Raw genomic sequence first — 27,203 nt, 5'->3', positions numbered from 1 at the left:
CTCCCATAGACATGAATAGAGGGGGTGTGGTGTGACATCACTAGGGGGCGTGGCCGTGACGTCATGTCCCCGTCTCAGAGGCAGCGACTGGCACAGAATGCCGGGGGCTGCACCGAGATCGCGGGGGTCCCCAGTGTTGGTCCCTAGCGTTGGCCCCTGCGATCATACATCTTATCCCCTATCCAAAGGATAGGGGATAAGATGTATAAAGCCGGAATACCCCTTTAAGGCTGGATTCAGAAAGTACAAACTGAGGTTTGTTTTTATTCCATTTAAAAATAAATTCATGCAGCGATCGTTCGCGGCGCGTGTTCTACATTACACATCGACAAAGTACATGTCTCCGTAGCCTCAAATCTGGTGAATATTATTATCCGTTCTTCCATGCACCGGAGCAGAAAACACAGGGAGAAAAAAGATTTACTTTAGGCTATTTAGACTAAACCTGCACAAATTGCGCATAATATGCTGCCGGAACCAAGTGACAAGTTGACAGATTGTATACGGAGAGACTTACCCATTAAATAATGAGAGGGGGAGATCACGGGCCCTTCCTGGTAGCGATGGAGGAGAGGGGGGGCATATAAATAATTGGAAATATTCTGCCGTTATTTTTGTGTGTGTGTTAAATCGCACTTTGCGCCTGAAAAGTAAAACAACTGAATGTTCATGGTAACAATGGGAATATATTCATAGAATATACAGAGTCGGGTTTGTTCGCTATCATTCAGGAGCCAGTTTAGAAATTGAACAATAGAAATTTTAAAATGTAAAATTATTATCTGTATAGAACTGTTGTTTCATTGGCACAATGGCCTAATTGTGCACAGGTACTGCACCAGAAGGGGGCAGCATTCAGTCCTGCATAGTTTTATGGGTTTTGTCTGCCCCTATGACAGTATCAACCTCAGTGCCCCATGACAACATCAGCTACAGTGCCTGTATGCCAGTGTTAAACACAATGCCCCTATGACAATATCAACCACAGTGCCCCAATGACAGTATCAACCACAGAGCCCTTATGACAGTATCAACCACAGTGCTCCTATGACAGTATCAACCACAGTGCCCCATGACAGTATCAACCACAGTGCCCCATGACAGTATCAACCACTGTGCCCCTAAGACAGTATCAACCACAGTGCCCCATTACAGTATCAACCACAGAGCCCTTATGACAGTATCAACCACAGTGCTCCTATGACAGTATCAACCACAGTGCCCCATGACAGTATCAACCACTGTGCCCCTAAGACAGTATCAACCACAGTGCCCCTAAGACAGTATCAACCACAGTGCCCCATTACAGTATCAACCACAGTGCCCCTATGACAGTATCAACCACAGTGCCCCTATGACAGTATCAACCACAGTGCCCCCATTACAGTATCAACCACAGTGCCCCATGACAGTATCAACCACAGTGCCCCATTACAGTATCAACCACAGTGCCCCTATGACAGTATCAACCACAGTGCCCCTATGACAGTATCAACCACAGTTCCCCATGACAGTATCAACTACAGTGCTCCTATGACAGTATCGACTACAGTGCCCCTATTACAGTATCGACTACAGTGCCCCTATGACAGTATCGACTACAGTGCCTCTATGACAGGAATTACTACAGGGCCCCTATGACAGTATCAACCACTGTGCCACATGACAGCATCAACCACAGTGCTCCTACCACAGTATTAAACACAGTGCCCCTATTACAGTAACAATTACAGTCCCCCTATGACGGTATCGATCACAGTGCCCCTATGTCAGTATCAGCCAAAATGCCTCTTTGATAGTATTAGCCACAGTGCCCTATAACAGTATCAGCCACAGTGCCCCTACAACAGTAAAAAACACAGTGTCCCTATGACAGAATCAACCACAGTGTCCCATGGCAGCATCAAACACAGTCCACCTATGACAATATTAACCAAAATTCCCCTATGACCTTCTCAGTCACAGTGCCCTATGTCAATATCAGCCAAAGTGCCTCTATTATAGTATCAACAGTATCAACCATAGTGCCTCCGTGACAATGTTAGTGTCGCTATGACAGAATCAACCACAGTGCCTCTGTGACAATATTAAACACAGTGCCTCTCTGACAGTATTAACTACAATCCCCTTATGACAGTATCAACCAAAATTCCCCTATGACAGTATCAATCACAGTGCCCCTATGCCAGTATCAGCCAAAGTGCTTCTATGAGAGTATCAACCACAGTTCCCCATATGACAGTACTGGCAATTTTAAACACAATGCCCCAATAATAATATCTGGCACACTGTTCCTATAATTCTTTCATGATTCTCCTATGATAGTGCCTGCCATGGTACCCCAGCAACGGCTGTCCAGGCATGCTGGGAGTTGTAGTTTTGCATCATCTGGAGGGCAACAGGACTACAGTCTACAGGACCTCCATGCTTGGTGCCACATTGAGACCTCTGTCACAGAATAACAACTGGAATTGATGCCATTAGGACCAGCGTGCCTCACACACTACGTTAGTGCCTACCATATTGTCCCTGTAATAATTTCTCCTGCAGTGCCAATATAGGAGTGCTCACCATAGTATCATAGTATCTACCAAATCTGCACCTATAAACTGTGCTGGCTACAGTAACCTTATAGTAGTGCCTGCCACAGCACCCCTATAATAGTGTCTGATCAGGTACTTTCCTATAAGTTCCTTTAATAGCCCATTACTACAGTACCCATGTAATAATGCCTTATTATAGTGCCTACTACAGTACTAATATAATAGTAGGTTTTGTTGTATTCCTATATCTGTGCCTGCAATGGTACCTGTAGGATAGTGCTAATTACAGTACCCATATATTAGTACCTACTATGGTATTCCTATAATTGTGCCTGCTGGAGTGAGTGCCTACCACAGTGGCCCTGTAATAATGCTTACCAAAGTGCCTGTATAGTAGTGTCTAACACATGGCCCCTATGGCACAATGCCCCTATAACAGTATCGATCACTTTGCCCTATGCCTGTATTAACTAGTGTCCCTATGCCTGTATTAACTACAGTGCCCTTTTTACAGTATGGACTATAGTACCCCTATGACAATATCGACTACAGTGCCCCATGACAGTATGAACCATAGAGCCTAATGACAGTATCAACCACAGTGCCCCTATGACAATATGAACTACAGAGCCTCTATGGCAGTATCGACCACAGTGCTCCCATGACTGTATCAACCACGGGGTTCCTAAGACAGTATCGACTACAGTGCCTCTATGACGGTATCAACCATCAGTGCTCCATGACAGTATGAACCATAGAGCCTGATGACAGTATCAACCACAGTGCCCCTATGACAATATGAACTACAGAGCCTCTATGGCAGTATCGACCACAGTGCTCCCATGACTGTATCAACCACGGGGTTCCTAAGACAGTATCGACTACAGTGCCTCTATGACGGTATCAACCATCAGTGCTCTATGACAGTATGAACCATAGAGGCTAATGACAGTATCAACCACAGTGCCCCTATGACAGTATGAACTACAGAGCCCCTATGGCAGTGTCGACCACAGTGCCCCCATGACTGTATCAACCACTGTGTTCCTAAGACAGTATCGACTACAGTTCCTCTATGATAATACTGGCTCCAGTCTCTCATATGGCAGTTTAGAACACAGTGGCCCTATAGTTCTTCCATTGTGCTCTTATGATAGTGCCTGCCATGGTACCCCTTTACAAATGCATGCCACAGTGCCCCTATAATAGTGCCTGAAAAAGCTTACTACAGTATTGTGCCTCCTGTAAAGGGAGCTATTCCCCTCAAACCATCATAGTATGGAACCGCTGGTAATGCATTCCCTGTAGTCAGAGCTTTAAGTAGAAAATAAACTCGCTAAGAGAAAAAAATGCGCCCCCCCCCCCCCGCCTTCAGAGTGCTTGTATTGTTTTATTACATTGTGCGTTCTGTGTTTCTACTGTAAAACCTAAATAAGCTCTTACGGTTGTGGCTTTGATCTCCTCTTTTTGCTGAAGCAGGAGACATTAGAAGGTAAACAGCAGGTAGTAAGTATATTATTACGGGAGAATTGCCTACCACTGATTTACTACAGCGCGCCTTATAGATGGCGTGAAAGATTTCACTAATAATAATAATGATGTGGAAATAAATAAATATGGAAATAATGGCCGATAAAACCCTCACTTACCCACAATTATTAGAAAAATGCAATTTCCTGCCTCTCGGGAGAGCACTAATGTTGTCGGTAATGGCGTCCGCGCCCGTAATGGATTGGATTTATTTTAGTAGTGCATCCTGTGACACCTATTTAAAGCAATAGAAAAATGTTAGGTTGGGCTATATACAGGCCTCCGCTCGTACGTCTTCCTGAAGTATATCCATCTCTGTGCTGCCGCGGCCCATAGATCGTGCTTGAGAATGCGACAGTCAGAGGAGAAATGGCTGGTACTTTGACCTTTTGGAAATAAACGTGTGGACGGCAGCCGCAAGAGATTGAAAAATTCTGGAGAAGGCAAAAAGAAGTTTTATATTATTGATGAAGACTTAGATTGCAGCTCAGAGGTGTAACTTAAAGGAATAGTCCAGAATTGGAAAACGTATCCCCTATGCTAAGAATAAGGGATACGTTTTGGATTGCTGGGGTCCGAATGCTGGGATCCCCCGCCATCCCCCGTACAGAGCACCGGCTCTCCAGCCAGATAGCACGTGTGGCGGCTGACACGCCCCCTAATACAGTGCTAAGGCAGAGCCGGAGATTGCCTGAAGGCAGCACTCTGGCTCTCCCATAAAGTTGTATTGAGGTGGCGTGTGAGCCGCCACTTTGTACAGTGAGTGACTGCCGGGGCCCCGTACGGGCGATCGCAGGAGGTCCCAGTGGTCGGACCTCCTGCGATCTGAAACTTATCAGCTATCCCTAGAATAGTCCTGGAGTACTCCTTTAAAGCTGCTGGCCCCAATGCAAAATCTTTATCAGGACCCCCTACCCTATCATGTGTCTTCGTATTTACAGTGAAAAGCGGAAATTCGTCCGTGTGGATAGCCGAATGTAGTGAGGGTGTGATAAGGGCATATGGAATTACCCCTGGGGGCAGATGACATTAACCCCTTGTGTTCGTGACGCCAGGGTGTGGTTTATCCACAAAGGAATACCGCTGGATCCTGGGCTAGGCATGGTGCAAATAATGACTCCGACGCCAATTTACGGAACAACGGCAGCTTTACCGAGTCAGACAGGTGTAACAGTCTATACAGCTTGACTAGGCCCACGGAGGTGACCAGTGATTTTAGAGAACTTAGGGCTTGTTGGGACTTATAGTGGACTTGGACAATTTGTATGCAGGCCACGCTGACTTGAGACAGGATGACTTGGACTAACTTGACTATGACAGACTATGACTGACTTCACCCCTTCGGTAGCTTACCAGGTTTTGACTTGACCTGTGGGGCAATGGACTTGAGAATCTGTGGCTGCTTGACTGACTTTAGGCCTCCTCTGGACTCCAGACACACTCTAGCAGGACTTGACCTCACTGCAACTCAGCATACAAGAGAGTGAGTAGAGGCTCCACCCAGGGCTTCTATGGGGGAAAATAGGAGGGGTCCCATAGGTCACCCTTAGGTCACATGGGTTACAATCACATGACAACAGGTTAATCACATGTCAACTGTTCTTAAAGGCATAACACTTTTATATACAATACACAGCATAAAGATAACTGTACAAGGGGAACAGGTGCAAGGGGGCCCAGGAGACACTGTAGGTAGGCTGCCTGACAGGACAGCAAGGGTGCAGGGGTGCAACTCCTTTACTGAGCTACCACACCTAATTCAGGGCAGAGCAGTAAACACCAGTCAATCCAGAGTAAGGGCTTGTTCACACGGGCAGATCCACAGAGTAGGGCTTGTTTACACTGCAGATCTGCCGACGAGGGAACCCTAAGGTGTGCCTCCAGATGTGCCTGTTCGGACCGGCCTGCTCGCTACGAGCAGACACACTGCTGCGATCTATGAGTCGCTGTTCGCATGCGCAGTGTACTTGTGGTGTACTTGCACACATCGTGGCTGCTCCCCCTGCTCCCTGAGCTAGGCCGAGAGCAGCCGCAATGTGTGCGAGTATACTGCGCGTCACGACTCACACATCGCAGTGTGTCTGCTCGTAGCGGAGTCACACTGTAGAGGTCCATCGTCGGCAGATCCGCAGCGTAAAATACGCTGTGGATCTGCTTGTGTGAACAAGCCCTAATGGATCAGCCGTGAGAACTGCCCCCCACAACTACTAGACAGGAGAAGACCATATAACAGGACAATTTCTGCTATATATATATATAACAGCTGTAAAAATTCTAATTTGGAAAGGTTGTACATTTTATCCATCATTGTGAGTGGAGAAAAACAGACAAACAAGTTAAAAAATCAATAAAATCCACCAACCAATATTTGTGCCGCCAGTTTTTATTCAGATTTTTGTTTTGTCTTCCGACGTGCGGCCTTGAGGGTTGAGACAAGACGCGAATCATTAGAACGATTTTTTGCTTTCCAGAATAAAGTCGCCAGGCGCAACTTTATTTTCCTCCTCAACCTCCCTGCAAATGTTGTCTTGTCATAATATTTCACAGCCTAAAATGCTAATTATCAAAAACATTTGCACATTCTTGGGAAAAAAAAAAAAAAAAGTGGTGTATCGGTAGTCGTGCGGCGTGTCATTAGAGCCATTATTTTAGCACTCCTTGCTGTCGCACATCCTAAAGTTAATTAGTTGTTAATTAAACTTTATTGTAAAGATTAAATACCCATATGATTGCTCAAATTAACAAATGCCGACCACAGATGTTTTCTAGAAATTGCAAAAAAAAAAAAAACATTTTATTTTTTATTTTTTTTTCTCCAGTTGTCACTGTGCTGGTAAATCTGCTGGAAGGAATACCAACGTCTCATTGTTCTAAATAATTTATTTCCTTCATATAAAAATCCAAATTTTTATAATTAATTTTTATTTTTTATTTTTTTGTAAAGGGGTCGCCTCATCACGAAAAAAAAAACAAAAAACAGCCCTACACCAAATAGCCGCCATTAGCTGATCATTTAGATCAGTGGTCTCTAAACTGCACTTGTAAAACTACAACTCCCAGCATGCTCATGGTGAGAGCTGTAACTGGTTGAAGGTTTTGGGGAATACCGAGTAAGGTTCCCCCCAAAAAATATGGTGTGCATACAGTTCCTGTGCAGACCTATGTGTCTCTATGGTAACAGACTAAAAGCAAACCTTATGTGTAGTTAGATATTACAGTCTTTCTATAGGGCATTGGTCTTCAACCTGCAGACCTCCAAATGTTGCAAAACTACAACTCCCAGCATGCCCGGACAGCCAACGGCTGTCCGGGCATGCTGGGAGTTGTAGTTTTGCAACATCTGGAGGTCCGCAGGTTGGACACCACTGCTATTGGGAATACACTGAGGGGGAGATTTATCAAAACCTGTCCTGAGGAAAAGTTGCTGCGTTGCCCATAGCAACTAGGGTTGCCACCTTTCCCTCAGAAAAATACCGGCCGTGGGTGTGGCTATGTGGGGGTGGAGCTAAAGAAAGGGTAGGGGCCAATTGCACAGAGGACGAGGGATCAGGGGTTAAAGAAATGGCATGGGGGATGGGGGGGGTAAAGAAATGTCATGGGGGATGGGGGGGGGGGGTAAAGAAATGGCAGAGGGGATGGGATGGATACAATATATATGCGGGGGGAACTTTCCTATATTGCACAAAAAAATTACATTTAGAGAATAAAACTTACAATTGTAAATAACATTTATTTAACAACAGGCAATAAATTTAAGGGGTTACCCAGAAAATATAAATATAATATAAATACATTTGACAACCTCACCAAATAGTGCAAATGCAAACATTGTAACAGCTCCTCTGTATACACACAACCAACAACAAAAAATAGGATGAAAAAATCATCAAAACCAAATTGATACCGATAAAGCCCTCATATAGCTCTGTAGGTAGAAAACTGAAAATGTTGTACTGAATAAAACCACTATACACAGAGCAGTATACTATAAAGGATCTGTATAAGTCATTATATACAGGGCCATATGGCGGTAGATAACAGCTGTACACAGGATCTGTATACCATATAAGTGACTATATACAGGACCATATGGCGGTAGATAACAGCTGTACACAGGATCTGTATACCATATAAGTGACTATATACAGGACCATATGGCGGTAGATAACAGCTGTACACAGGATCTGTATACCATATAAGTGATTATATACAGGACCATATGGCGGTAGATAACAGCTGTACACAGGATGTGTATACCATATAAGTGATTACAGTTACATTTTGGGACTCACAATTACGTCTTTTCTCATCAGCGTCATCCTCTTTCCTTTTCTTCTCCGTCCGGATAAGACCACCATGTGGATCTCTTAACATCTGCAGGAAAAACATGTCAGACTCTGCATATATTCAGTGCCCTCCTCTCCTCTACACAATCTTCCCATCTATAGGCCCACAAACTGTAATAATGCCCTCCTTGGTGTCCTGCACAGTAAAAGGGCAGGTAGGTAGGTAGCCAGGTAAATAGGTAACTAGGTAGGTAGATCAGGAAGCCAGATATGTAGGTAGGTGACAAGCCAGGTAGGTAGGGGGCTAGCTAGGTAGTTAGGCAGCCATGTATGAAGGCCAGGTACTTAGTTAGATAGCCTGGTATGTAGGTAAGTAGTTAGGCATTTAGGTATAAAGTTAGGTAGCCCCCCAATAAGTATAGGTAGTTATACCCCCTTCCCCCCATTCCCTATAGGCAGAGTCACCCTCTCTCTTCCCCATAGGTATAGGCAGTTACCCCCTCCCTCTCTTCCCCATAGGTATAGGCAGTTTCTTCCCCATAGGTATAGGCAGTTACCCCCCTCTCTTCCCCATAGGTATAGGCAGTTAGCCCCCCTCTCTTCTCCATAGTTATAGGCAGTTGCCCCCCCTCTCTTCCCCATAGTTATAGGCAGTTGCCCCCCTCTCTTCCCCATAGGTATAGGCAGTTACCCCCCCTCTCTTCCCCATAGGTATAGGCAGTTACCCCCCTCTCTTCCTCATAGGTATAGGCAGTTACCCCCCCCCCCTCTCTTCCCCATAGGTGTGGGCAGTTACACCCCCTCTTCCCCATAGGTATAGGCAGTTACCCCCCCCCTCTCTTCCCCATAGGTATAGGCAGTTACCCCCCCTCTCTTCCCCATAGGTATAGGCAGTTACCCCCCCCCCTCTACCCCATAGGTATAGGCAGTTACCCCCCCCTCTTCCCCATAGGTATAGGCAGTTACCCCCCCCCCCCATAGGTAAAGGCAGTTACCCCCCCTCTCTCTTCCCTATAGGTATAGGCAGTTACCCCCCTCTCTTCCCCATAGGTATAGGCAGTTACCCCTCCCCCCCTCTTCCCTATAGGTAAAGGCAGTTACCCCCCCCCCCCTCTCTTCCCTATAGGTATAGGCAGTTACCCCCCCCCCTTCCCCATAGGTATAGGCAGTTACCCCCCCCCCCATAGGTAAAGGCAGTTACCCCCCTCTCTCTCCCCCCCCTCAGGTGGTTATAGGAATAGGCAGTTACCCCCCCCCCTCTCTTGCCCATAGGTATAGGCAGTTACCGCCTCCCCTCTCTTCCCCATAGGTATAGGCAGTTACCCCCCCCCCCCTCTCTTCCCCATAGGTATAGGCAGTTACCCCCCCCCCCCCTCTTCCCCATAGGTATAGGCAGTTACCCCCCTCTCTTCCCCATAGGTATAGGCAGTTACCTCCCCCCCTCTTCCCTATAGGTAAAGGCAGTTACCCCCCCCTCTTCCCCATAGGTATAGGCAGTTACCCCCCCCCCCCCATAGGTAAAGGCAGTTACCCCCCTCTCTCTCCCCCCCCTCAGGTGGTTATAGGAATAGGCAGTTACCCCCCCTCTCTTCCCCATAGGTATAGGCAGTTACCCCCCCCCCTCTTCCCCATAGGTATAGGCAGTTACCCCCCCTCTCTTCCCCATAGGTATAGGCAGTTACCCCCCCCTCTTCCCCATAGGTATAGGCAGTTACCCCCCCTCTCTTCCCCATAGATATAGGCGGTTACCCCCCCCCCTCTCTTCCCCATAGGTATAGGCGGTTACCCCCCCCCCCTTTCCCCATAGGTATAGGCAGTTACCCCCCCCCCCTCTTCCCCATAGGTATAGGCAGTTACCCCCACCCCCTCTTCCCCATAGGTATAGGCAGTTCCCCCCCCCTTCCCCATAGGCAGTTACCCCCCCCCCCTTCCCCATAGGTAGTTACCCCCCCCCTTCCCCATAGGTATAGGCAGTTACCCCCCCCCCCCTTCCCCATAGGTATAGGCAGTTACCCCCCTTCCCCATAGGTATAGGCAGTTACCCCCCCCCTTCCCCATAGGTATAGGCAGTTACCCCCCCCCCCTCCCCTTCCCCATAGGTATAGGCAGTTACCCACCCCCCCTTCCCCATAGGTATAGGCAGTTACCCCCCCCCCCTTCCCCATAGGTATAGGCAGTTAATTGGGGTGGGTGGGGTGGAATTCAGAGACACACACACACACTGGCTGACAGTGTCAGACACACAAACACTGACACACACACACACACACACACACACACTGGCCGACAGACACACAAACACTGACACACACATAGTAACAGACACAGACACACTTACCTACTACCGCAGCACCTCTCCAGTCTCCTCTCAGTCTCGGCGAGTGACGTGACGTCCTGCGCGGGTCTGCGGAGTGACGTCACTACCGCAACGTCCCTCCGCAGATCCGTCCGCACAGCATTGCACAGGTGAAGTTTTAGACTGGGACTGGGAGACAGGGACAGCCTCAGAGTCAGTCAGACAGGGTGCTGTGCTAAGCGGCATGGTGCGGGCGTGCGGCCCGCACCCCCGCTCAGCGGTGCCAGCATCGAACAGAACAGGAGTTTGTTTATTTTTAGGTTAGTGTGACGACAGTGAATGAAAAATACCGGCCATTGCATGGCCGGAATTTTTCATCCAAACTTACCGGCACAGCCCGGAATCTGAATGGAAATACCAGCTGTGCCGGTAAAATACCGGCAGGGTGGCAACCCTAATAGCAACCAATCAGCTTGATGCTTTCACTTTTGAAAAGGCCTGTGCAAAATGAAAGAAGCCATCTGATTGGTTGCTATGGGCAACACAGCAACTTTTCCTCAGGACAGGTTTTGATAAATCTCCCCCTGAGTCCTTGATGTAGCCTTCCATAGAAAGAAGTTGCAAGGTGTTGGATCTGATAAGCATGGAGGCCGGCATAACATTGGCCATCCAGCGTGACCAATCGGAGGTTCTAGTAGAGTTTGATTCCGGCATGATTGAGCATCCAGATATGTGGAAATGGGGAGTTGACCATCTTGACAATAGTGTTGAGCGGCATAGGCCATATTCGAATTCGCGATATTGAGGAAAATTTGTCATATATTGGCAAAATTTGCATATTTGCGGCCTTTTTTTACTATGTGCCATAAAATTTGCATGCGCATTCACCATAAAATTCGCATGCGCAATATCGCGTGATAAAAGAGCTAAAAGAAGGGAGCGATCAATATCCGTTAAAATTCGCATATAGGAATATACGCATATGCGAATATTCGCATATGTGAATTTTTTAGGGGCGCCCGCCAGTCTGACACAGTAACTAGTATTGGAGCCTTGTTTACACCACAAGCTGGAAGCAGGGAGGGAGGATCACTGTGATGTGTACGATATTCACGAATTTGCGATATTCGCGATAAATATGCGCATTGCCAATATTTGCGCCCTAACACTACTTGACAATAGACCAGGCCTGGCAGATCTTGCTCTATCTGTGGTATAAGCCATTGTTAAACAAACTCCAAAAATAGATGCCATGCAGTCTACCAACCAAATCCAGGAACTAAATATGTAGACTAAAACTTAAAGGGGTATTCCATGAAAAAAAACTTTTTCTTCATATCAACAGGCTCCAGAAAGTTGAACAGATTTGTAAATGACTTCTATTAAAAAAATCTTAATCCTACCAGTACTTATCAGCTGCTGAAGCTGAGTTGTTCTTTTCTGTCTGACAACGGTGTTCTCTGCTGACACCTCTGTCTCAGGAACTCTCCAGAGTAGCAGCAAATCCTCATAGCAAACCTTTCCTGCTCTGAGCAGTTCCTGACAAGGACAGAGGTGTCAGTAGAAAGCACTGGGGTCAGACAAAAAAGAACAACTTAACTTCAGCAGCTGATAAGTACTGGTAGGATTAATATTTTTTTATAAAAGTAATTTACAAATCTGTTTAACTTTCTGGAGACATTTTTTTCATAGAACACCCCTTTAAAGGCTCAGGAACCCTTTGTAGGGGTTATGGCTTAAAGGGGTACTCCCGTGGAAAACTTTTTTTTTTTTTTAAATCAACTGGTGCCAGAAAGTTAAACAGATTTGTAAATTACTTTGATTAAAAAAATCTTAATCCCCTACATGCCAACCGATTCTTGGGGCAGTCGCGCACACATGGTGCAACCTTCCATGAATTACTTTCCCACACAACCCTGAAGCCCATGAGAGAGATCCTGAAAGATAGCCCACCTACATTGATGCATGAATTTCAATACACACAACTGGCCCACTACTTTCAGAATATGAAAACTAAATTGAAACTAACCAGGCAGCTGACTAACTTTGAAACACTATGTGCCTCCACTCGTCCCGTCCCTCATTCCATTAGCCTTCTCTATTCTATCCTTCTAGACACGGCAACCACACTTTCCTTGCCCTTCAAACTAGGCTGGGAGAGGGACTTGGGCCACCAGATCCCGGAGGACCAGTGGCTCAGGGCTCTCACTACCTGTCATAAGAGCTCGATATCCTGCAAATTTCCGGAAACAAACTATAAAATCTTGACTCGGTGGTACAGGGTGCCCACTTTGCTTTCCACCTTTTACCCGGGAGTATCGGAGATGTGTTGGCGCTGCGCCACAGGTAGGGGAAACATGACCCACATTTGGCTAACATGTCCTGCTCTATCCGAGTATTGGACTAATGTCATCAACATTATAGCACTCATTACCTCTACACGGTTGGATCTCACCCCAGAGATAGTTCTATTGTCCATCCTGCCGTCAGGCTTATCCAAACCAACCTCGAGATTAATAGGGTTCCTCCTCATAGCAGCTAGAACCATAATCTCTAGGCTCTGGAAATCCATGAACCCCCCAACAATCTTGTCATGGCTCAAGGAGGTGTCTCACATTCATAGGATGGAAGAACTAATGGCCGGCACATCCAATCAAATCTCTCGATACATGGCCATCTGGCATCCTTGGACGAATTTTCTGACTTCACAGGAGTTCTCTACCATCCATCTTTATACACAGTCCCCCCCTCATATTACAAACTCAACACAGGCCACGCTGCCCTCCTATCCTTCCAACCCAGACACTGCTATTACAAGTCCCTCGCTAACTAACTGGCTCACGATCGCTCGGCCGCCGAGAGGGCGAGAGTAACCGAACCGGCTTGCAAGGTAACTCTACTTTTGACTCTAGTGATCCGACTGCACCCCTTCCTCCTTGCCCTTCTCTGGTCCTCGTGTGTGTTCCTCCCCTGCATACCCTACCCCTCTCACTCCTCTCTTTCTCTTTTCTCCCTTCTTCCACCCAAAACTTTTAATATATCCTTTTCTTCATGACTACAGGCGACCATCAGACTGCACCCCTCTCTAGGAGTGGTCGTGCTGCCACCTAGGCCAGCTGACATAAGCTGATTGATTACCTACCTATGCAAACTCAGAATTGGTGATACAGTTACTGACTCTCTTTTAAATTAGCCTTAGATATTACTTATGCATTGGGTAATTGTTCCAGTAAAGTACTTAGCGTCTCCCAGTAGTAGCCATCTATACCTAATGCAATGGTGATCGGCACTTTGGTGCTCATATAAGGTGGCACCTAGCTATTCTAGATGGTCGCTATGTGAAATGTTTTAATATTGTTAATTCTGCTATGTCACTAGTACGTTCATATCCTGTGGATGTCTGTTGGATATACTGTTCTTATTGCACTTTCGTTGAATACCTTCAATAAACCTTTGAATATGAAAAAAAAAAAAAAAAATCTTAATCCTTCCAGTACTTTTTAGGGGCTGTATACTACAGAGGGAATTCTTTAATTTTTGGATTTCTCTTCTGTCATGACCACAGTGCTCTCTGTTGACCTCTGCTGTCCATTTTAGGAACTGTCCAGAGCAGCATATATTTGCTATGGTGATTTTCTCCTGCTCTGGACAGTTCCTTAAATGGCCAGAAGTGGTCATGACAAAAGAGAAATCCAAAAAGAAAAGCATTTCCTCTGTAGTATACAGCCTCTAAAAAGTACTGGAAAGATAAAGATTTTTTTAATAGAAGTAATTTACAATTCTGTTTAACTTTCAGGCACCAGTTGATTAAAAAAAAAGATTATATCCACCGGAGTACCCCTTTAATTAGCTGATTAGAGTGGGACACTTTGATCCTGGAATATTGCACCTTTTCACATTATTCACATTTTCTGAGATTGTGGATTTGGGGTTCTCATGAGCTGTAAGCCATAATCATCACAATTATGACAAATCACGGCTTGAACTATCTTGCATTGCATCTAATGAGTCTCTCTCATATATTAGTTTCCCTTTTTTTAGGGGGTACTCCGGTGGAAAACTTTTTATTTTAATAAACTGGTGCCAGAAAGTTAAACACATTTGTAAATTACTTCTATTAAAAAATCTTAATCCTTCCGGTACTTATTAGCTGCGGAATACTACAGAGGAAATTATTTTCTTTTTGAAACACAGAGCTCTCTGCTGACATCAATAGCACAGTGCTCTCTGCTGACATCTCTGTCCATTTTAGGAACTGTCCAGATCAGCATATGTTTTCTATGGGGATTTTCTCCTACTCTGGAAAGTTCTTAAAATGGACAGAGATGTCAGCAGAGAGCACTGTGCTCATGATGTCAGCAGAGAGTTCTGTGTTCCAAGAAGAAAATAACTTCCTCTGTAGTATTCAGTAGCTAATAAGTACCTGAAGGATTTTTTTTTTTTTTTTTAATAAGTAATTTACAAATCTGTTTAACTTTCTGGCATCAGTTGATTTGAAAAAAAAAAAAAAAAAAAAAAAAAAAAAAGTTTTCCACCGGAGTACCCCTTTAAGTTGCATTACTGAAATAAATAAACTTTTGCACGATATTAAATTTTCAAGTATCACAATTTCAAGTATCACCTGTATAAAATGACATGCATCCATAGGAGTCAGACAGAGAACAACCTACTGAGTTATATTGGATATTTAAAAAAAAAAAAATAGTTTTCCACGGGAGTACCCCTTTAAGAAACACCTAAGAAACTCAACATTTCTTTTTTTTTTCTTTCTTACTGAAAGTTTTAAACTAAAGTTGACTCCATGAGTGAAATGATCTTTCTATCCTTCTGTTCATCGCCTGGATAATAAACAGATTAATGGCAGGCAAATGTTTAATTTACTGTCTGATCGTAATATGTTTATATGGTAACAACCGTCCCATTCCCCTTTATGTCCCATTGTTCTGATGACAGATATGTGGCGACTCTTAAAAAACATGACAGCCGAAATAAATCATCCCAGGATAGAAGAGTCTCCTAACTGGAGATCCCGGACCCAGAACAGCTGCCTCCACAGAGCGGCGGGGAGATTCCTCCTGGAGGTTTTATATCTGCGATCTGTTCTGCGCGCTCCCTAATGGATATGTGACAATCCAGATACATGACGAGATGTTTTATTCTGTCGACATTGCTTCGTAGAAGACTAATAAACTCAAGTACCGCAATGCAAACAGCCTAATTGGGAGAAGAGCTAGATACAGGGGTTCTATATACTAGTGCGCTGCCAATTTTCTTTTGCTGGAAGGGCCGGTGTGACGTGCAGAACTGTGTCCTATGCCTCCCCTCAGCTGTCCGGAGATTTCCAAACATACAGTGAGGGGAGGGGAAGGCAGAGCTGGGCAGGACGCAGCTCTGCACCTCTCAGCCCCGTACACAGTTCCCTCAGGAGGAGAGGAGGGATGGATATTTCCACAGCCCCGCTCACACAGCCCTCCTGGACATCAAGAGGCTGTGAAAATCTACGTCCAGGGGGCTGTGAAAATCTACATCCAGCGGCGGAGCTGTGAAAATCTACGTCCAAGGGCGGGGCTGTGAAAATCTACATCCAGGGGCGGAGCTGTGAAAATCTACGTCCAAGGGCGGGGCTGTGAAAATCTACGTCCAAGGGTGGGGCTGTGAAAATCTACATCCAGGGGCGGAGCTGTGAAAATCTACGTCCAAGGGTGGGGCTGTGAAAATCTACATCCAGGGGCGGGGCTGTGAAAATCTACATCCAAGGGTGGGGCTGTTAAAATCTACATCGAGGGGCAGGGCTGTGAAATCTACATCCAGGACCGATGCTGTGAAAATCTACATCCAAGGGTGGGGCTGTTAAAATCTACATCCAGGGGCGGGGCTGTGAAAATCTACATCCAAGGGCGGGGCTGTGAAAATCTACATCCAAGGGCGGGGCTGTGAAAATCTACATCCAAGGGCGGGGCTGTGAAATCTACATCCAGGACCGGTGTTGTGAAAATCTACATCCAAGGACGGGACTGTGAAAATCTACATCCAGGGGCGGGGCTGTGAAAATCTACATCCAGGGGCGGGGCTGTGAAAAACTACAACCAGGGCCGATGCTGTGAAAATCTACATCCAAGGGCGAGGCTGTGAAAATCTACATCCAAGGGCGGGGCTGTGAAAATCTACATCCAAGGACGGGGCTGTGAAAATCTACATTCAAGGGCGGGGCTGTGAAAATTTACATCCGAGTGCGGGGCTGTGAAAATCTACATCCAAGGGCGGGGCTATGAAAATCTACATCCAAGGGCGGGGCTGTGAAAATCTACATCCAGGGGCGGGGCTATGAAAATCCACATCCAAGGGCGGGGCTATGACAATCTACATCCAAGGGTGGGGCTGTGAAAATCTACATCCAGGGGCGGGGCTGTGAAAATCTACATCCAAGAGTGGGGCTGTGAAAATCTACGTCCCTCCTCTACTCCTGAGGGAGGTGTGAGGAGGGAACTGTGAACGGGGGATGAGGAAGGTGCAGAGCTGTATTGAGTGGAGGGGCAGGGCGAATGCAGAACTGCATGGGACGCAGTTCTGCACCTCACACCGCTATCTTGCTGTATCCAGACAAGCAGGGATTGCATCCCTTTGCAAAGATTGTGAAATCTTGGAAGACCTCATGGCTTCCACAAGACTTCACCCCATGCAAGATAATTTTTTTAAAAGGGACCTGTACAATACAGAAATGTAGGTGCACTACTGTGGTAGATGTATACAATGACATTGGCTATCCCTCAACATTGATGTTAAAATTGAGACATTCGCCAGTATATCCTTATATGAAGGACACACCAGAGCCCGCACACCAACGACAAGGTTTCTCAGATGGCACGGGACCTAACGCTAACCTACCTGTGCGTGATAAGCAAAAACCAGGGGCCAGTGGGCAATTACAGCAGCATTAGGCCGACATGCAGCCTGCTCCCAGTTACCTCCAGTGTGACTGAGCACACATACAATGGGAGGAGGGAGAGACAGGCTACAAGCCCCACCCAAGTTGGGTGATATAGGTGCATGGCCTCACAGGTGCAACCTTAATGCTGCCTGGAAAATGTTCAAGGCGCATTAACATATGGAGTTTACACACCTCCTAGTATAAATTCTCCCTCCTAAAATAGTGATGCTATATTTATTCTGTGGGTAAGTACTTATTATGGTGATACCCATTTTATATAGCTTTATATGTTCTTTTTCCTTTTCTGAGCAAAATAATTTTTTTCCTTTTTTTTGTGTTATCATTTTCAGACAGCCGTAACTTTTTTATTTTTCGTCGGACACCATTGAGTGAGTGCCTATTTTTTTGTACTTTTTATTGGTATAATTTTTGCAATACATGCTTACCTTTTGATCTTTTTTATTTCGCTATTTGTACCAAAATTGGGGAATTATGTCTTTTGTTTTTATACGGTGTTCACAGTATGAGATAATTTACATTATGGCTTAATAGTACACGCCATTATGGATGTGGCAATACCTAGTTGTATATGATTTGTGCTTTTTTTTTTCTTATGATAATACAGGGCTTTAATAGGGAAAGGGGAATATTTTTTTTTTTTTTTACACTTCATACTTTTATTGAAGAACCTTTTATTATTCTATTTTTCACTTTCTACAGGTTATACTATGCTGCAATACATTAGTACTGCAGCACAGTATGAAAATAGTATAACAAAAAAAGAGAGACTCCAGCTCACCATGGGCGCCATTAGGTCAAGGAGATACATCTGCAGGGAGCACGAGAGCGGAAAGCCGAGCCATATCCTCGGTGAACCAGCTGATCCAAGTAGGAGAAATGGGGAAGAGGGAACTCCAGCTCCACAATGGATAAAATTTTACCTTTGATGGTACATGTAAAAAATTCAAAAATGAACAAAAAAGACAAACAGTGCTCTGGTGAGTTAAAACCCACGTCCACCGACGCGTTTCGGACCGCTAAAAGTCCTTAATCATGGTGCTACATCCTAACCAGACAACTGCCTTATATATACTAGATAGTATATCAAAGTCACATGACAGATTACGTTACAATCTGAACCACACCTGTTGCATGATAGCTGATAATGAAGGTTGCGGCGAGCAAATGATAGATATAAATGTGGTAAGTTAATACAATATGAGAACTTAATATATATAAGCTAAATCACTCCTATAATTCATACCTTTCGGGTATCTCGTGTCTAACATTAGTATCCAAACGGCTTCACGTTTCAAAAGAACACGTGACCAGTCTCCACCTCTTCGTGGCGGATGCACCCTTTCAATGCCGCAGACTTTTATGGAATACACATCCCCTTTATGAGTATCATGGATGTGTTTTGCAAGACCTGATAGAGAACGCATATTGAAAGTCGCAGCGTGTGAACCATGAAAGTGTTCGTATATGCGTCTTTTCAATTTGCGGGTAGTGCACCCAACATACTGCACTTTACACGCTTCATATGTCGCTAAATAAACAACATGTGTCATGTCACAATTAATAAAGGTTTTGATGGGGTATCTGTTTCCATTTGCAGATGATGTAAACTCCGCTGTCTTGTTAACATGTTTGCATAGATTACATCCAGTGCGTGCACACTTAAAAAAGCCCTTGGGGTGGAGCCAGGTGTGTGAGGGTTCATCGTTCAATATATCGCTTGGGGATAACTGATTGCATAGTGTACGACCCCTTTTGGCTACGTAGTGAACCCCTTTGTGTAAAATAGACATCAGTATCTGTGGCAGGGATTGGCTCGGTGCATGAGAGGCTGGCATCATGGGTAGACATGCTGTTGCAACCTTTAGTCTTACGTACTGCAGGTTATGTTCGAGATACAAAAGCACTATTGTCAGTGGATGAAAATTTTGAATGGTCGGATGGCTTTTCATGGGTGTCTTGTGATGTGGCAAGTTTATACTCTTGTATTCCTCACCATTTGGCAATAGAAGCAGTCAAATATCATTTAAGAAAATATGGTAATTATAATACAACATTGTGTAATTTTCTATTGGATGCATTACTTTTTCTTTTGAAAAATAACTTTTTTCGCTTTGACACTGATTTCTATATCCAGGTTACGGGTTGCCCCATGGGGTCTAAATTTTCCCCTAGTCTAGCCAATCTATTCATGTCCTACTGGGAGGAGGTTCATCTATATTTGGCCGACAATCCATTTGCTGGTGCCATCCAGTGGTACGGCCGATATATAGATGACCTCCTCCTGGTATGGTCCCAGTCCCAGGAGGAGGCTATTTTGTTCCTTAGCTACATAAATAATAACAATCTCAATTTAAGATTTACGTTGGAGTGGGGGGGACCTTCTATCAATTTTTTGGATGTCCACCTGAAAGGCGACTTACCTACCAGGTCGGTACATACCAAAATGTTCAGAAAATCCACCTCCGGGAATAGCATATTACATGCCACCAGTTGCCATCCTAGTCACGTTATAAGGAATTTACCGGTTGGTGAATACATAAGGGCTAGACGAGCCTCGTCAACAGCGAGCCTCGTCAACAGATACTACTTTTGAACAATCATGCATTGACATTGATAACAGGTTGACAGCAAGAGGTTATTCCAGAACTACACTCAATAGAGCTAAGAATATAGCTAAGAGCAAAAGTCGTGATGCCCTATTAGTAGAGAAAATTAACCCCAAAACCACTGGTGGCAGTACTCTTAATAAAGTTACATTCTCTACTCAATATAGCACAGATTTTTCAGCTATTAAGAATATTGTATCCAAGCACCTACCGGTTTTACTTGAGGATGAGATACTGATGTCTATTTTACACAAAGGGGTCGTACACTACGCAATCAGTTATCCCCAAGCGATATATTGAACGATGAACCTTCACACACCTGGCTCCACCTCAAGGGCTTTTTTAAGTGTGCACGCACTAGATGTAATCTATGCAAACATGTTAACAAGACAGCGGAGTTTACATCATCTGCAAATGGAAACAGATACCCCATCAAAACCTTTATTAATTGTGACATGACACATGTTGTTTATTTAGCGACATGTGAAGCGTGTAAAGTGCAGTATGTTGGGTGCACTACCCGCAAATTGAAAAGACGCATATACAAACACTTTCATGGTTCACACGCTGAGACTTTCAATATGCGTTCTCTATCAGGTCTTGCAAAACACATCCATGATACTCATCAAGGGGATGTGTCTTCCATAAAAGTCTGCGGCATTGAAAGGGTGCATCCGCCACGAAGAGGTGGAGACTGGTCACGTGTTCTTTTGAAACGTGAAGCCTTTTGGATACTAATGTTAGACACGAGATACCCGAAAGGTATGAATTATAGGAGTGATTTAGCTTATATATATTAAGTTCTCATATTGTATTAACTTACCACATTTATATCTATCATTTGCTCGCCGCAACCTTCATTATCAGCTATCATGCAACAGGTGTGGTTCAGATTGTAACGTAATCTGTCATGTGACTTTGATATACTATCTAGTATATATAAGGCAGTTGTCCGGTTAGGATGTAGCACCATGATTAAGGACTGTTAGCGGTCCAAAACGCGTCGGTGGACGTGGGTTTTAACTCACCAGAGCACTGTGTGTCTTTTTTGTTCATTTTTGGATTTTTTACATGTACCATTAAAGGTTAAATTTTATCCATTGTGGAGCTGGAGTTCCCTCTTCCCCATTTCTCCTACTTGGATCAGCAGCACAGTATGACCTGATAAGCTGCAGACCTGGCTGGATCTCACAGGCTTCCGTAGCGGACAGACAGAAGGTCATGATCTGACCTCCTGCTGCCATAGCAACCAACGGCGACCCACAATTGTATCGCGGTGCAGCTGTTGGTGAACAGGGGGAGCTCCCTCCCCCTGTCAACAGCATAGATGCCATGATCAGGATTGATGGGGTTTAATGCTGCTGGGACTGGTGCGGGTCCCGCCGCCGATCTCCTGAGCTGCACGCGGCAGAGCAAAAGATCAGCAGGACCTATTCATACGTCTCAGCGCGTGAACATGTCGGGTGCTGGGACGTATGCATACGTCCTATAATGGGAAGGGGTTAAAGGGGTACTCTGGTGGAAAACTATTTTTTAAATCAACTGGCGCCAGAGTTAAACAGATTTATAAATTACTTCTATTAAAAAAAATCTTAACCCTTCCAGTACTTATCAGCTGCTGTACGCTTCACAGGAAGTTGTGTAGTTCTTTTCTGTCTAACCACAGTGCCCTCTGCTGACACCTGTCTATGTCAGGAACTGTCCAGAGCAAGATAGATTTGCTATGGGGGAATTGCTCCTGCTCTGGACAGTTCCTGACATGAAAAGAGGTGTCAGCAGAGAGCACTGTGATCAGACAGAAAATAATTCAAAAAGAAAAGAACTTCCTCTGTAGTATACAGTAGCTGATAAGTACTGGAAGGATCAAGATTTTTAATAGAAGTAATTTACAAATCTGTTTAACTTTCTGGCACCAGTTGATTAAAAGAAAAATTGTTTTCCACCGCAGTACCCTTTTAAGGATCACAGCATTTAAAGGGTTAAATGACAACATGATTGGTAAGTGCTGACTGCTGATGGCAGCCAGTACCTGCTGTCTATGACACAAGCTCAATTTCTGAGTTTGCATCATAGTCCCGGATCATGCACATGATTCTCTGTTTGAATCTTTCACTTCCTTTATCTTCTCCTTTTGACCCAGACCGTCATGAAGACTAGTTCCAGGCAGGTTTTCCGCGCAGATGTCTTTGCCATTGTTGTACTTTTCTGCCACCCTCTACACGCATTTGCCATTCTACTGCCCCTTTACAGCACAACTGCGGTGATAGCTGGATATATGTTAAAATTTTTATGCCACCGTCTGAACCCAAGACCCCCTCCCCTCCCAAAAGAATAGTGCCAACCAGGGCCCCAGGTAGTAATGGTGCCCCACCCAATAATAGTGTCCTTCTTTGTGCCTCACTCAGTAATAGTGCCCCTACACAGAAAAAGTTCCCATTTTGTGTCCTCCTCACTGTAAAAGTGCCCCATCACAGAAAAAGTTCCCATTTAGTGATCTCCTTACTGTTAGCGTACGTTCACACGGGCGGATTACCTGTGGATTTTCCGCAACGTATTTGCAGCGGAAAATCCACAGCGGATTTTGCTACCGTTGACTTCAATGTGTCAGCAAAAAATCCGTTATGGGAGCAGATTTGCAGATTTTCCTTCAGACCCATTGAAATCAATGGCAGCAAATTCCACTGTGGAGTTTTTCCACAGCAAATACGGTGCGGAAATTCCGCAGGTAATGCGCCAGTGTGAACGTACCCTAATAGTGCCCCGCTTATTGCCACCACAACTTTAGGGCAATCCACACAGTTAGGCCATGTTCACACACTTTAAAAAAACATGTTGGTGTGTGAATATGGCCTAACAGTGCAGATTTATTGCTTACACACAGAAAATCCCCCTTTAGTGCCCTCTTTGCCTTGAGGCCATGCTTCAAAACATTTTTTTTAAAGGGGTACTCCACTGGAAAAAAAAAAAAAAAAAACTATTTAATCAACTGGTGCCAGAAAGTTGAACAAATTAGTAAATTACTTCTATTTAAAAATCTTAATCCTTCCAGTACTTATCAGCTGCTGTATACTACTGAGGAAGTTCTTTTCTTTTTGAATTTCCTTTCTCTCTGTTGACACCTCTGTCCATTTTAGGAACTGTCCAGAGTAGGAGCAAATCCCCATAGCAAACCTATCCTGCTCTTGACAGTTCCTAACATGGACAGATGTGTCAGCAGAGAGCACTGTGGTTAGACAGAAAGGAAATTCAAAAAGTAAAGAACTTCCAGTGAAGCATATAGCAGCTCATAAGTACTAGAAGGATTAAGATTTTTTTAATAGAAGTAAGTTACAAACAACTGTCCGGGCATGCTGAGAGTTGTAGTTTTTCGACAGCTAGAGGCATACTAGTTGGGAAACACTTCTGTAGACAGCTGCTCATGTAGTCTATTTATACCAGGCAGAGGTGGAAAAAACATCCCATTTAGTATGCGCATTTTAAATAATTACCCAAAATGAATATATAATACTCTAATTACAGAAGAGGAGTCTTCACATCCCTCACAAGTCTCCTCAAGTCTCTTTCTTGGCGTTCCATAGCGCGGTGCAGGGTTTGCCAGAATGTGTTGGCAGCATTTTTTATTTACAACTTTAAGATATAAAAACTTTACTATTCGAGAGTTTCCAGGAAAAGTTGGGCAAAAAGTAATGTCATTTCCTACTGTAATCTTATGTTTCTAGGCGGAATTGTCATGCAGGACGCAAGGACAGGGACGGGCAAGCTGGGTGACGATGAATGCTGCATAAGGGGACAGTCTAGTTGCTGCGCACCCCTTTACACCACCCAAACCTCTAAAACCCAAAAGACCCAATTGTATTATAAAGCATAAACCTTTCTTCCCCATCGCCTTTCTTACCCTTAAAACACTGGGACAAACCATAGGTGCCCCCGCGCCTGTAGAGCATTCATTCTTAAAACAGTGCTGTCCCAATGCTGCTGACTGCTCCACTGCCATCCTGGAACTGCTGACCCCCTCCGGAAAGGGCTGCTGGCTGCCACGCCAAGATGCCATCAGCCGCATCCAAAGACTGATGTCTTTGTGATTTTCACCGACATTTATTGCCGGAACTGCATGTCTTATCGCAGAGACGCATTATCCCTTCCCACACCAAAAGGCCAAGTGAAGGAGGCCGGAGGATCAACGGAGGGGCTCACCCACCAATAGGGTTGCCACCTTTCCCTCAGAAAAATACCGGTCATGGGTGTGGCTATGTGGGGGTGGAGCTACAAAAGGGGAGGGGCCAGATTGCACAGGGGCTGAGGGATCAGGGGTTTAAGAAATGGCATGGGGGATGGGAGGGGGGTTTAAGAAATGGCATAGGGGTTTGGAGGGATACAATATATATGCGGGGGGAGTTTTCCTATATCGCACAAAAAAATTTACATTTAGAGAATACCTACCAAAACCCTATTTATGCAAGCGGCGGCGGTAGTGGTGGTGCGCGACAGCAACGCTGGCTCTCTCTGATGACGAGTGACGTCCCCCTGCGCAACATCAGATAAACAGGCTAATCAGACAGTATCACACATGACAGATTTAGATGCACAGGCTCAGCAGACAGTATCACACATAACAGGATTAGATACACAGGCTCAGCAGACAGTATCACACATGACAGATTTAGATGCACAGGCTCAGCAGACAGTATCACACATAACAGGATTAGATACACAGGCTCAGCAGACAGTATCGCACATGACAGATTTAGATGCACAGGCTCAGCAGATAGTATCCCACATAACAGGATTAGATACACAGGCTCAGCAGACAGTATCACACATGACAGATTTAGATGCACAGGATCAGCAGACAGTATCGCACATGACAGATATAGATACACAGGCTCAGCAGATAGTATCCCACATGACAGATTTGGATATACAGGCTCAGCTCACAGTATCACACATGACAGGATTAGATACACAGGCTCAGCAGACAGTATCGCACATGACAGGATTAGATACAGAGCGCAGCAGATAGTTTCACACATTAAATCAGTGTTTCCCAACCAGGGTGCCTCCAGCTATTGCAAAACTACAACTCCCAGCATGCCCGGACAGCCAAAGGCTGTCTGGGCATGCTGGGAGTAATAGTTTTGCAACAGCTGGAGGCACCCTGGTTGGGAAACACTGCATTAAATACACAATTTTGCAGAGAGGTCTCACCAGTCTCTTGTCTTCACTTTCTCCTTTCTCCGGGCGGCTCCAGGTTAAGGAATGTCCGGGGTTGAGGAGGAATGGGGGTGGGCAATTATTTATCCCATGGGGCCACATGAGAAACTAAAAATATTGTGGAGGGCCGGGTAGTTTTTCCCCAGATTAGGCAGCATAGTTGTCCCCCAGATCAGGCAGCATAGTTGTCCCCCAGATTAGGCAGCATAGTTGTCCCCCAGATTAGGCAGCATAGTTGTCCCCCAGATTAGGCAGTTTACCCCCCCCCCCCCCCTACACACACACACACACACACACACACATATATACACAGACACATAGAGACACAGACACATATATACAGACACATATAAACACAGACACATATATACACACAGACACATATATACACACAGACACATATATACACAGACACATATATACACACACATATATACACACACACACATATATACACAGACACTCACCCGCCCTGTGCAGCAGAGGGAGACAGGATACACGGCCTCTCCTCTTCTCCCCTCCCTGCTCTGCCTATGGAGGGTTGTAAGACTGCACGGGGCAGAGGGAAGGAGGGGGAGGGGGAGAGAGGAGACAGGAGGTCACGCCCCCTCCCCAGCACTGTACAATCTCTTCCTGTCATCGCACGGAGCTCTCCCTGTCACAGGCTGTTGGTGTCAGACCTGGGCATTGTACGGCCGGTCATGAAAGCAGTGCTGTTCTGGGGATGCTGCTCCGTCCGCCCCTGTCAGTGAATGAAAAATACCGGCCATTGCATGGCCGGTATTTTTCATCCAAACTTACCGGCACAGCCCGGAATGTAGATGAAAATACCGGCTGTGCCGGTAAAATACCGGCAGGGTGGCAACCCTACCCACCAACACTGGGAGCTTGGGACCTCTTTAGGACTCTTCAGGAGTAGCAACTGCCGAAGCCACCACAGAGGAGGGAACAGCGACTCCAACCATCAACTTAGCAAGAGGGTGGCTCCATGGACACGCCGCAGCATATCGTTTAGGATGGCAGCCATGAGGTAGGAACTCTTCAGCCAAAACTTCTTCTTTGGCTCCACTCTACTGATTGGTGCCTCCTTCCTGGCCCTGCCTCTTTTCCTACTTACCTAAGTACTGCTGTCCTCCCTACCTACCTAACTACTGGGGGCTTCCCTACCTACCTAATTACAAGGGGCTTTTCTACCTACCTAAGTGCTGGGATCTTCACTACCTACCTAAATATAGGGGGCTTCCTTACCGATCTGATTACAAGGGGCTTCTCTACCTACCTAATAACAATGGGCTTCCCTACCCATCTGAATTCCGGGTGCTTTCCTACCTTACTTAGTAGTAGGGGCTTCCCTACCTACCTAATAACAGAGGGTTTCCCTGTCTACCTAATTACAGGGGTCTTCCCTATCAATCTAAGTACTGGGGGCTTCCCTACCTAAGTACTAGAGGATCCCCTACCTAAGAGCTAGGGGCTTCCCTACCTATACAACTACAAGGTGCTGGGAGCTTGGGACTTCATCAGGACTCTTCAGGAGCGGCAACTGCCAGAACCACCACAGAGCTTCCTTACCTACCTAAATATAGAGGGCTTCCCTACCTATCTGATTACAGGGGGGCTTCTCTACCTACCTAATAACAGTGGGCTTCCCTACCCATCTGAATTCAGGGGTTTCCCTACCTTGCTAAGTACTAGGGGTTTCCCTGCCTACCTAATTACAGGAGCTTCCCTACCTAAGTTATAACAGAGGGTTTCCCTGTCTACCTCATTACAGGGGCCTTC

At 45.4% G+C, this 27,203-nt stretch overlaps 1 long non-coding RNA gene across 4 annotated transcripts in view; it reads right to left on the bottom strand.

Annotated features, from left to right (window-relative positions):
* Positions 1-27,203, bottom strand: part of LOC130357588 (uncharacterized) — a 67,969-nt gene that overhangs the window by 24,219 nt on the left and 16,547 nt on the right. For 3 of the 4 annotated variants that reach the window (XR_008889184.1, XR_008889182.1, XR_008889183.1), the window contains exon 2: positions 4,193-4,308. This is a non-coding gene — a long non-coding RNA (uncharacterized LOC130357588). Of the gene's footprint in view, positions 1-4,192; positions 4,309-5,426; positions 5,577-27,203 lie in introns of those variants that run through there. The other variant, XR_008889181.1, reaches the window with a different exon arrangement.

Source organism: Hyla sarda, chromosome 2 (genome assembly GCF_029499605.1).
Source record: "Hyla sarda isolate aHylSar1 chromosome 2, aHylSar1.hap1, whole genome shotgun sequence".
Lineage (NCBI taxonomy): Eukaryota > Metazoa > Chordata > Amphibia > Anura > Hylidae > Hyla > Hyla sarda.
Note: the sequence above shows the minus strand (reverse complement) of the source record. Positions and strands in the feature narration are given on the sequence as shown.